Source organism: Astatotilapia calliptera, chromosome 3, assembly GCF_900246225.1.
Source record: "Astatotilapia calliptera chromosome 3, fAstCal1.2, whole genome shotgun sequence".
Classification (NCBI taxonomy): domain Eukaryota; kingdom Metazoa; phylum Chordata; class Actinopteri; order Cichliformes; family Cichlidae; genus Astatotilapia; species Astatotilapia calliptera.
Window position 1 is genome coordinate 13,381,592 of NC_039304.1, and position 12,497 is coordinate 13,394,088.

Sequence of the window (12,497 nt, forward strand, 5' to 3'; positions counted from 1 at the left end):
AGTCGAACGTGAAGGTACAGTGCAGAGATGCTGGGCGTGCTCTTCCCAGAGTGCTCACTGTGCGATGAAAACGCCTGAGCAAACACCCACATTCACTCTGATTTGAATGTTTAAATACACACACACACACACCATACTGGCCTTTCAAATCACCTCACTAGCCAACTCTGCCTTCGATCCCTGCCTTTTCATTTACCCAGACAGCAACACCACAACACATCTTGTCACTCTTTCATCCATTTTTTTTACACTGTAATCCCACCTAACGTGAATTGCTGATTATGTAGTTATACACATATTAATTTCCATCAAGCTGATAAACTATCATTTCATCCTTGGGGACATTTGTTACATTTCTAACACTGGTTGCTATACCTTGCATAAAGTTTTTCTTTTTTTTTTTCAAGCAAAAGAGGAGGGATCTCTAATCATGGCTTGTAGCCCCTCTCTGCTGCATTCTCCTCAGTGGCTGGAGAGAATGAGTCCCCTAGTGGCCCAACTGGCACACTGAGCACAGGTGGCATGTACTCCTGGAAATAAAGGCTCGCTTTCACCTGACTGACAGACAAGTGCTGCTTTTATTATTCTAATTTTTTAAAAGCAGTTAACTGTAACGCCTCCTCGTCAATAAACACTAGAAAAATGTTCTAAAAAAAGACAGGTAAGATGAGGGACCTCTGGAGAGTTTTTAGAATGCACTTTGAAAATTCCTCGCACTCCACTCGCTGCCTTCAAAGGCAGGATGCACTAATACGAACCGTATACTCACGACAGCCACTCGGCTTATAAAGAGGGCTTAAAATAACGTGTTTTTTTAGGATAACACAGCGCAGAAAAAAATAGTTACCAGTTTATTTTAAAATAAATAAAAAAATAATGTAAAAAGCAAACGTAAATATTATAAATACATTAAGTGCGTGCGGATAATCTACTGAACACCTCAACGCAAACCCCACGTCATGACCAAAATATAGCACAGACAAATTTGCTCACGTGCAGGTGCATTTTAAGGTTTTTGTTTTTTAAATCAGCCAGTCAAAGGAAGCTATTTCGTGTCATTCCGCGCGAATTTCTTACTGTAATGTGGCCCTGAAAGCAACATCGCGTCGCGCGAGTTCACAAAAACTACAAGTTGGACACACGAACACGGCAGCGCGAGGACAGAAAAGCCCGTCCACATACGTGTAACGGCCCCCGCTAATGTTTGAACCAACTTCGCGAGCCTGTGCGCGCACCTCAAATCACTGCGGCAGCCACTTCACTTCCCACCGTCACAACCTCCAAACTCCCAGGCTCGTCAAACATCTCTTACCTTATCACCATTTTGCAGTCACTCTCAAACTCAGTCTGTCCTTTATTTTTTTCTGCGTAAAGGGAAGTCGAGTTTCTTTTTCTTCTTTCTGTTTTACATCCACTAAATGGCAGGCGAGTCCCGGGGAAAATACCGTGGAAGAAAGAAATCCGTCCTCAGGTCCTTCTTCTTCTTTCTTTCTTTCCTTCTTCTTTCCTCCCCCGTCTGTTCGTTCTTATTTCGCGTCTTTCCTTGAGATGTCCGTCACCGGTGATTGGGGGGGGAGAGATGGGGGTGAAAAAAAAAACACGCACGTGGGGCGTGTATAATATATTCTCTGGTTTGGGTCTGTCTCTGTTGTGCTCGTTAGATCTTCATTGAATTGAACGTGGCGAGACTGTGGTTGTGTTTGGAGAGCGCGGTGTGCCTGGGACACACTGCTCTCTCTCTCTCTCTCTCTCCCCTCACTCATCCGCCTCGGTACGTCTGTCTGAGTCTCTCTCTCTCTCTCTCTCTCTCTCTTCACCGAGACCTGAGCACGAACTTGGTGTGTGCGTTTGTGTGTTTTTGCGTGTGTGAAAGGGTGGGTGGGTTGGGGGGAGAGGTGACGTCACTCAGCGAGGTCCCACTCTGCCAGCTCTCCTGGATCAACTTTCCTTCCCAAGTCCACTGCAGGAATGTCCATTTGGACATGGCTATTTTAGAGGAAGATTGGTGTGAAAGGGAAGAGCCAGAGTGGGTGTGAGTGTTTAGATTTGACCTGGTAATTATTTTCAGATGCTAAATCAAGACAACCTCTTTAGCTCCCATGTGTCTCTGTATGTCAGTTATTTTAGAGTTGTAAATGTGTTGTAAAGATTTCCCCCCCTTTTTAAGTCATTTTGAATCAGATTCCAACACGATGTCTATCAGCAACAGACTGTTTAATACAAATAAAAAGATGTGTCTATGCTGCACATATTTAGAGAGAATCCACAGAAATGAGGTGTGAGGTCAAAAGGGGGAATTGAATGGCTTTGGTTGTCAAGGAGGCAGTACATTACAAACAAGTAGAAATCAGTGCAGTTGGTCAGGAACATCTCCCTCTAACCATCATCAGTCAGGATAGTTCATTGCTTCATCTACAAATCAAAGTTAAGACTCTATAATGCCCTCATATCAGACTCCGCCCCCCCAAAAGTAAGTATGTTTCTTTTTGTGGGTCCAAGCCTATTAAAACTGAACTTAGCTTAAATAGGCTTGTGAGCACGGGACATGGTAGAAGTAGAGAAACGTTTTTCTCGGGTCCTACCTACTTCCTGTCACCATTACTTATTTCATCTGTAGTTGCATAAAGTCACAGAATGCCACTCACTTTCTATGATCTCTGGTTACAGCATTGCTCTAAAGGACTTCCATTGTGGATGTAGTTTCATGGTGGAATGTATGCTACCATCCAGACATGCTTGTTTTCAGGGAAGGTCTTGCTTATTTTAAGCAAGCCTATGTTAAACCACAACAGTGTGGTAAAGGTCTGGTAACTGAAAGGGGCCTGTCTGCAGTCCAGACCTGACACTCGTTGAAAGCTAGTCTGATTATAAAACCAAAACAATACAACAAATGAGGAACTGATGGAAAGAAACACCGCAATGGAAAGAGACAATCTAACGAGCATCTGGATAAAATGCCAGCCACTCCACTGAACTGAAGTTAGTGCTCTAACACACAAAAATGTCCACAAACATGCTTATTTATTCATGACATTTTCGCAGTTACTTATTGTCAGTAATTGACCTGCAGTCTTCCCAACTCTGGACAGCTGCTGGCTAAACAACAACAGCCTATTATAAGCTAACACTATGATGGCATAGTGCTAGCTTGAGTGTCCTAAAAAGCACACTTTACCTCTGACAAAAAAAAAAAAATTTACAATCTTACATCGTATGACTTTATTCACTACATGTTTGACTCTATCATTGCTAGATCCAACCTCAGAGAAAGTTTTACTAATTCTAGCTAACATAGACTAACAGCAGCTAACACTGGCTAACAACCGCTAACGGAGGCTAAGAGCAGCACTTATCGACAGAAAAGTTCAGAATATCCTCAACAACTCACATCAGCATCTGAAGTTAGCTTCACTGACTCATCAATTCGTAGAAAACTCCTTCCACAAAGTTTTACAGCCACCTCCAGAGTAAATAGAGTTGGACAGATTGACAGCTGAGGTAACAGCGGACTGACAGCTTACACTCACTACAGATGAAAAAAAAGAGTCTTTGGGGTGATTCAAGGGGTAAAAATATAAAATACTGAAAAATATATAATTGGCACATATCTGCTTTTTTTTTTTTTTTTACTGATTTATTACTAAATGCTAAGATTATTCAAATATGCTACAACATAGTGTGTAGAAAATTGCTCAGAAACACTGGCTGGTCATGGCTGTTATGAGGTATAGTCTAGATTTAATGTTTTTGATATCTCTTGGCTGACTAAAATATATTAGCGCTACACCTTAGATGTACTTCTTTTGCAGGGGTAAAAAAACAGAATTCAGTTGCAATCTACTGACAGCTAGTGGTGAGATTTTATACACTGTACCTTTAATTTCAGCTATGGGTTACCAGTAAAGAGGTAGTCTCCAAAATGATCAGTTTCTGTGCTAATACTTGTATAGATGCTGTATTATGTAAGCAAGACAAGATGAATCTGTTACAAAGTGCAGTACCTGAGTAGTAGTTATAGCTTTTATAGCTAGTAAATGCAGCTGCCAAGCCAAGAATAAACACAATACCATAAAATAATCAATCTTAAATACGAGTTGTACTGTACTTGTGTTTGTTACTTGATTATAGATGGTTGCTTTTCCCCACAGTGGACAAACAGAGATGTAGCATTACCTACATTTCCTGACTTTGGTTTGGTTCATAATAAATATCATTGTGTACAGTAAGGTGCCTCTAAACCCTCCTGAGGGATCTTATATTGATTCTTTTGTCAAACTGAACCTAAAGTGCATGCATGCAAGCATTGCTTCTTCATGTAGGGAAACTGCCTTTACATATGCAGGAACTAAACCAATGCCAGCCTGTTGATCAGGAACCTCCAAGTCTAAGAATTCCTAGATGTGGTTCATGCATGTCTATGTCACCGCCTAGGCATAATGTCACACAACAAGGGGATAATATTGCTCCTTATAACACAGTGAAGTGAATGGACCTCTGATGTAGGGCTACAGAAAATAACAGCAATGGCCTGGGGAGACAGATGACTAAGACCAATAGTGTTTTCGGAAAAGTTGCCTCTATGGCAGCAAGCCAAAACCTCTGATGAACAACCTGGCCCTGCAGACACGTAGATCTAGCATCCAACAATAGTACACTGAGAGACAGAGAGACAGACTACTGCAGTCAGCAGATCTGTTTTCTTACCTGCACTCAGCCACGTCATGTATCTGATTGAGTAACCGTGATGGTGATTTACACCTGCAAATTATACCCAGCTTCATTTTGTAAGGGCAGAATTAGATTCAGTCTATGCATGTAGAAAAAGAAAGTGTTGGTTTTCTGACAATGAACCATGGAGCAACTCGATGAAATTACTGTAAGGTGGGTGACTCTGCCGTAAAGGATGTACAAAGGATGTGCGGTAAGAACACTAAAGTCCTCTGCTTTCCTAACGATATGGTCAACAACCTGAAGGAGAGAATTCTTCAAATTGCAGATGAATATCCAACTGTGACAAACATTGTTCTGCATACAGGGTCAAACGATGTGTCCAAACAACAGTCGGAGGTTCTGAAACGGGACTTTACTGGATTATTAAATACTGTAAACTCTCTGAATGCAGCTGTATTCATCAGTGGACCTGTACCGCCGGTCAGAGGAGGAGACGAGAGATTCAGCAGGTTGTTTACACTGAATAAATGGCTTATATCAGCATGTGCTGACCACTCAGTGCACTTTATCGACAACTTTAATATTTTTTGGGAACGCAGGCATCTGTTCAAAGCAAATGGATTTAATTTTAACAAGTCAGGGGTGAAACTGTTCACCTCCAACTTGTTTTATTCCATACGTCATCCATCCGTGCTTGGTGCCAAGGCTGAGATAAACGAGGAGTTATCTCATAAAGAGGAACAAACAGTACTCCAAGAACAGACAAAGCCCAGCAGAAACCTTGAGGAGGAGCTCCATTTGCCCCCACCCGGGAAGAGCCTCAGAAAGGAGAGACATCCATGGCATCTGAGGAAGAGCCTCAGAAAGGAGAGACATCTAAGGCAAGAAGAGGGGTCCCTATTTGCCTCCAACTCTCTTAACAACACCAACGACCAGGACAAGGGACCACGACCTTCCCCAGTCCCCCAAACCCCTGACAGGCCATCACCCTCCTCCCCCTCCCTTTCTCCCTCCTCCCCACACCTGAAATTCACTGAGGAGATGATGGAGCGGGTCAATGCTGGGCTCAGATCTACCCCCCGTCCCAATCCCTTTTTGTCCCCCATAAACCCCCCACCAGAGCGGCCAAAGGTTCGCCATCGAGCCCCACCCTCAACAGAGCAATCGAAGTCACATTGCCCAGCCTCGCCCCCCTTAGTTCCTCTTCATGCCCTGTCTCCGCAGTCTGATGCGTGATGTGTGAAGGGTCCGGGCTGTGAGGATTATGGCAGTGATGACTTTTCCCAGGAGAAGCTGGGACCCTGTTTACTAGAAGGTTTTAAAATTTCTGTACTTTTAGGTGACAGGAGACATGTGGCCTGGTCAAAACACAGAGAGCTGCACTCTAAAAGATCTTTAAACATAGTAAACATACCTTGTGTGCCACAGACTGCTCCCAAACACGAGGGGACAAGTAATACCTCTAAAACACTTAAGTTGGCTTTATTAAACGTTAGATCTTTATCTGGGAAAACATTTTTAATTAATGATTTAATCACTGAGCACAGCCTTGATTTTATGTTTTTAACTGAAACTTGGTTGGACCAAAGTAACAGTGGAGCTGTTCTCATCGAGACGACCCCTCCTAACTACAGTTTTATTAGTGAGGTCAGGGCGAGCAGGAGAGGAGGAGGGGTTGCTGTCTTATTTAATGAATCATTTCAATGTAAGCAGCTATCTCCTGGAAGTTTTCAGTCTTTTGAATATGTGGCTTTACAGCTGAAGGCCCCATCCAAAGTTGTGTTTCTTAATGTTTACAGGCCTCCCAAATACTGCACAGACTTTTTTAATGACCTCAGTGAACTGCTGTCTGTGATCTGTGTTGATTTTGACTGTGTAACTATTGTTGGGGATTTTAACATTCATGTGGACAACCCTCAGGACAAAGGGACTAAAGACCTGAGTAACACTCTGGGCAACTTTGGGCTGACTCAGCATGTAACAGAGGCCACACATAATAGAGGACACACTCTTGACCTACTGATCTCCAAAGGCCTGAGCATTTCAAAGGTTACTGTGTCTGATGTGGGCCTGTCTGATCATTACTGTGTTTTCTTTGAAAGTAAAATCTCAGCCCACACAAATATATCAACAACAGTGATCACAAAACGGTGTATAACTGAACACAGTAGTGCAATTTTTAACCAGGTCTTCCCATTAACACCTGACCTGCCCAGAGGGTCAGTCAATGAGCTCGTCAATAGCTTCAATGCTAACATGTTAAATGTAATGGACACTATTGCTCCCATTAAGGTGAAGGTTATCTCTGGAAGGAAAAAGTCTCCATGGAGAAACTCCACACTGGTGAAAAATGAAAAAAGAGAGTGTAGGAAAGCTGAGCGCAGATGGAGAAAAACAAACCTCCAGGTTCATTATGACATTTATAAAGAGAAACTTCACAATTATAATTTACAACTGAGGAATGCAAGGAGGTCCTACTTCTCTGACATCATCACTAAAAACAGCCATAATGCTCGGGTCTTATTTTCTACAGTTGACAGGCTAACAAACCCTCCTGTGCCAGTCGCAGCTGAACTTCATTCAACCATGGCCTGCAATGACTTTGCCAAATTCTTCACAGAAAAAATCCAAAAAATTAGACAAGCAATTGGTACATCAACAGCAGATCCAGGATATGTACTGTGTCCACCAAAAAACTGTTTAAACACCATGAAACAGTTTCAACCTATTAACAGCAAAGACCTGGAGGACATCTTAGGTCAACTGAACTCCTCCTCCTGCTGTTTAGATGTCCTGCCAACAAGTTTTTTCAAAAAGGTCTCAAAGAGTCAGACCTGTTACAGATCGTCAACTTTTCTTTATTATCAGGTGTGTTTCCAGAATCACTAAAAACTGCTGTAATCAAACCTATACTGAAAAAGGACAATCTTGACAAGACACAAATGAACAACTACAGGCCGATCTCAAATCTCCCGTTTTTAAGTAAGATCATTGAAAAAGCAGTTTCTCAACAGCTCAGTTACTTCTTAAAACAGAATAATTGCTACGATGCCTTCCAGTCAGGTTTTAGACAGAACCACAGCACTGAAACCTCTCTGACCAAAGTGTTTAATGACATATGTCTGAATACAGACAGTGGAAAAATGTCAGTCCTAGTTTTACTGGATCTCAGTGCAGCATTTGATACAGTTGACCACAACATATTACTCAAACGACTGGAGAACTGGACAGGTCTTTCAGGAACTGTACTAAACTGGTTCAAAACATACGTAGAAAACAGGAAATACTTTGTATCAATAGGTAACTTCACATCTGAGCAGACAAGTATCACATGTGGAGTTCCCCAAGGTTCCATCTTGGGACCCCTTCTGTTTAACATCTACATGCTCCCACTGGCACAGATTATAAAGAACAACAAAATAAACTATCACAGCTATGCAGATGACACACAAATATATATCACAATGTCACCAGGAGACCGAGGCCCTGTACAGGCTTTGGTAAATGCATTGAGGAAATCAATGACTGGTTGTGCCACAATTTTCTCCAGCTAAACAAAAACAAAACTGAGGTAATAGTCTTTGGCGCCAAAGAAAAACGATTACAGGTCACCAGAGAACTTCAATCTATACACCTAAAAACCACAAACCAGGCGAGAAATTTGGGTGTAGTGATGGATGCAGACCTAAACTTAGAAAAACACATTAAGACAATAACAAAGTCAGCTTACTATCACCTCAAGAATATATCAAGGATAAAAGATCTGATGTCTCAACAGGACCTGGAAAAACTAGTCCATGCATTCATCTTTAGTAGGCTTGATTACTGTAACAGCATCTTTACAGGTCTACCTAAAAAATCAGTCAGACAACTACAGCTCATTCAGAACTCTGCTGCTCGAGTCCTCACTAAGACCAAAAAAGTGGACCACATCAGTCCAGCTCTGAGGTCCTTACACTGGCTGCCTGTCCGTCAGAGGATAGACTTTAAAGTTCTGATGCTGGTCTATAAAGCTCTGAATGGTTTAGGACCAAAATACATCAATGACCTCCTGACCCAGTATGAACCATCCAGATCCCTCAGGTCATCTGGATCCGGTCTTTTATCAGTTCCCAGAGTCAGAACCAGACACGGAGAAGCTGCATTCAGCTTTTATTCTCCTTATATCTGGAACAAACTCCCAGAAAGCCTCAGATCAGCTGAAACACTCAGTTTATTTAAATCCAGGTTGAAGACTCACCTGTTCTCAGCTGCATTTGAATAAAGCACCAAATCCACACTTTAAGCTTAAATTTCAAAACTTACATTTAACTACTGATTTTATCTATTGTTCTGATTTTATCTGTTTTGATTTTATATACTGTTGTTTGTTTGTTTGTTAATTAGTTAGTTAGTTTATTTGCTTGTTTTATTCAATTTTAAATCATGCTTTTTATTTGTTCTTGTTTCTAATGTCTCTGTAAAGCACTTTGAATCACCTTGTTGTTGAATTGTGCTATACAAATAAACTTGCCTTGCCTTGCCTTGCCTTGCCTAAGGTGAACTATTGGCCTCAACTGCTGGCTATGAGAAAGCATTGTGGGAGTGAGACTGTTGTGTCTCAAGGCACAATGCACTGTAGATCACAAATGTGTGGATATCACGACAACACTTTCTTGGATTGTTTGGAATATTATTCTTATGTAAAAGGAGTAGAGGTTGGAAAGCTAATTTGGTTGTAACAATGAGGTGCCAGATTCCAAACATTTAAAGATTCAATTTCATTCATAAAACTCAATTTGCTTTAATAAAACAATTTTGTTGACATTCACCCTTGATGCATGACTGCAAGAGATTTTGTTTTTTCAAATCTCTCAACAATATTGTTGATCTTTGAATATAATTGCGTGGCACTAGATATTAGATTTACAGTTCTGCTCTGCTTCTAACCTTGTTCTTTTATATTCTTGGCACCATCTATAGCAGTAATACAGCAGCACTTGTTGATAAATGGGGGCAAGGGTAGGATTTATCAAGAGGCTGCCTTGCTCCCCTATCGTGGCTGAACTTTGTTGCCCAACAAGACACGGTAGTCTATAAACCAACTGTCCTTCAATAAGAAGGATCCAAGAGAGACCTGGGAAAATAGATTACCACCTGCTGCAGGTTTACCTACCAGCACTGACAGGAAAAGGACAATTTTAAAGACTCTAGCAAGGGAAAATTTCTTTGTTGTAGGACAGTGATAATGCATTAGTGTTACATGCGTCAGTAGTGTTTGAAATCCTGCAGTGGACATATTTACATTTATATGTGCGTGGGGTCATGCAAAGTGAAGCACTGATTGACATTTACTATGTAAATACAATGCAAATGCTAGTAACGATGCTAAAGGTTATCCTGTATCAATATGCATTCACTTTAGATGAATAATGTAAATAAACCCTTTGATGTATGTGCTTCCCTGTGTACGTACCCACACAGTAAATCTTTGGGGATGATTCTGACTTTAGAAAACTAATTAACATTAAATATTCTCAATACTTTGAAATTCAGTGGAACTGCTTTTTTCTTTTTCAGTAGCCAAAAATCAGCAGTTGACTGTTGAATAATTTGAATGCCATATTCAATTATAAGCAAAGTCAGCGCTGTGGATATTTAAATAATGTGCTACGCAAGCTATCTGAATTCTGGTTGAATATGTTGGCAGCTATTGCAGGTACTGGCATGATATTTTACACAAACATTAGGCAAATGTCATTCTTCTTCTAGTTTTGCCGACAGGTCAAAATTGTTCACATGTCCTGTCAAATATCTCAAAACTAGCATAACTATTGGCACCAGTTGGTTTATAGAACGACTCGTAATAACTTCGGACATATCCTATGACTTTTCAGTCTTATACTGCTTTAAAGCTGAAACAGCTTCAGATTTTAAACAGATACTTACATCTGTTAGTTTTCAGTTTTCAGTTTTATATGTCATATGCAAGTTAGCACAGGGTCAACATTGCAATGAAATGTGTTTGATGAGCAGCAGTAAGAGAAAATATAATAAAATATAATAAAATAAAATAATAAAAAAATAGAAAAATAGTAAGGAGCAAAATATTAGAGAGACATGGTAAAAGAGAAAAGATGACTAAATATATATGTATCTATAAATATAAATATATGTACACTAGTGATTAAATAAGAAAATCTTGAAAAGTTATGTCGCATGTTAGCATTTAGCCCCTATATGCTTCACTAGTATCGTAACTGTAGAGTTATTCTTTGTTAAAAGTACCGCAAGTCCCATTTAGCAGTGCAGCATCTTAGCCTTTCACAGCTCCTTTGTGCCATGGTGCTTGAGTTGGTGGATCATTTCTGCTTAAGTTAAACCTTTTCCCTCTGCAGGGTCGTCAGCAGTGTCCTTGTGGACAGTTTAAGCTACTGTACAAAGCAGATTAATTCATTAGATGATTTTTTGTACTGGGTGCATTGTTTAGTTCTTTGGGATCACACCTTAAAGTCACATTTATGTGTTGTGTTTCAGCTTTGAACCAGCTTGATGAGTGGTTCTATAAGTTGTGGGGAGAGAAACAAAGAACCTTTATTTTGCTTAAAGAGGTTCTGAGTAATGTTTGTCAGATGAATTTGAAAAAAGGCTACTGTTGACACACATTATCATTGCTCAACAGGTTTGGGTCAATTCGAGTGCAACTCAATCCAATAACTGTTAAATCAGTAACACTTCAGTTAGTGTTTTGATTGCAGATAATTTGCAGAGTAACTCTGATTATACAGACTATTTATAATTCAGCAACCACATTTAATGCTAGATTTAAAAAATCAACAACAACCAAAAAAACACCCAATATCTTTCACTGTCAATCTTCTCATACCCCGAGGTTCAGGCCTTCTCACCCTTGACAAGTTGCTGGCACTTTACAAATGACTGTCTGTCAAATCATTACTCTGGTTTCTGTGACCAAAGACAGCACCATGTATAATGCTGCAGAGAAGAGAGGCAACTTATCTGAATCAAAAACAAGGAGTGTTGTTTTCAGCTCCTCTCGCCCAGGAGTTGATACATTTATAGCCCCTACCTCCCCCCACAGTCCCGATCAAGTAAACCAGTCATCGTAAAATTAATTTCCCCATCAAGCGAGACTCGCGCTCTTTGGGATAACAATCTATCTTAAGCGGATAAATCTAATCCAATGTGTTGAGACGGATGGAGATTGACTTATTTATGGCCGCTGCCCATGCAGTTGAGAAAGAGAGGAAGGAGGGTGGTGGGTGGAGGGGGCTAAGTGCAACAAATGCCAAGGTGATACTGCACATATCTCCAAGGCACGAAAAATGTAAACCAACACCCAACTCTAGTCCTTGGCCGAGACATCTAATACTTCTCTCCTTCTTGGAATCTGTCAGATGTGATGAATGGCTAAGCATACAGTCATGCCTTCATGAGCAATTAACATTTAGTCAAAAATTGGAAGACTTAATAGTCAAAGAGTTCATCACAGACAAAACAAGGTTTTTATGATGTCGCCGAAACGATTGTGATGTTTAAACGTGAGATTGATTGCCGTAACTACGCAAACGATATGGAAGAAGTGACTAATTTACTGGTCAGACGCCAGACAGCTGTATAGAGACTTAAACAATCACTGATAATGCCTGCACAATTCACTTACTGACCTACATAAGTTGGAGACTACACAGTCGTATCACACGTCTCTGAGGACAAATCACACTTTAATGTCTCTTTTAATGCCAGACCATTAAATTAACCCTGTTTATCTTTTTCAAATTGCTGCCTTCGAGAATTACCTTGACCCAAGATGGCTGTCTCATGAC

The 12,497-nt window shown here is 40.6% G+C and overlaps 1 protein-coding gene across 38 annotated transcripts in view; it reads right to left on the reverse strand.

Annotated features, from left to right (window-relative positions):
• The window catches only part of LOC113018650 (protein tyrosine phosphatase receptor type D), a 410,754-nt gene that overhangs the window by 135,206 nt on the left and 263,051 nt on the right, over positions 1–12,497 (reverse strand). Inside the window, exon 1 of one of the 38 annotated variants that reach the window (XM_026161872.1) lies at positions 1,313–2,195. The exons of the other annotated variants lie outside the window; for them this stretch is intronic. The gene's annotated coding sequence lies outside the window, so the exon portion shown is untranslated. Of the gene's footprint in view, positions 1–1,312; positions 2,196–12,497 lie in introns of those variants that run through there. 38 annotated transcript variants of the gene reach the window in all.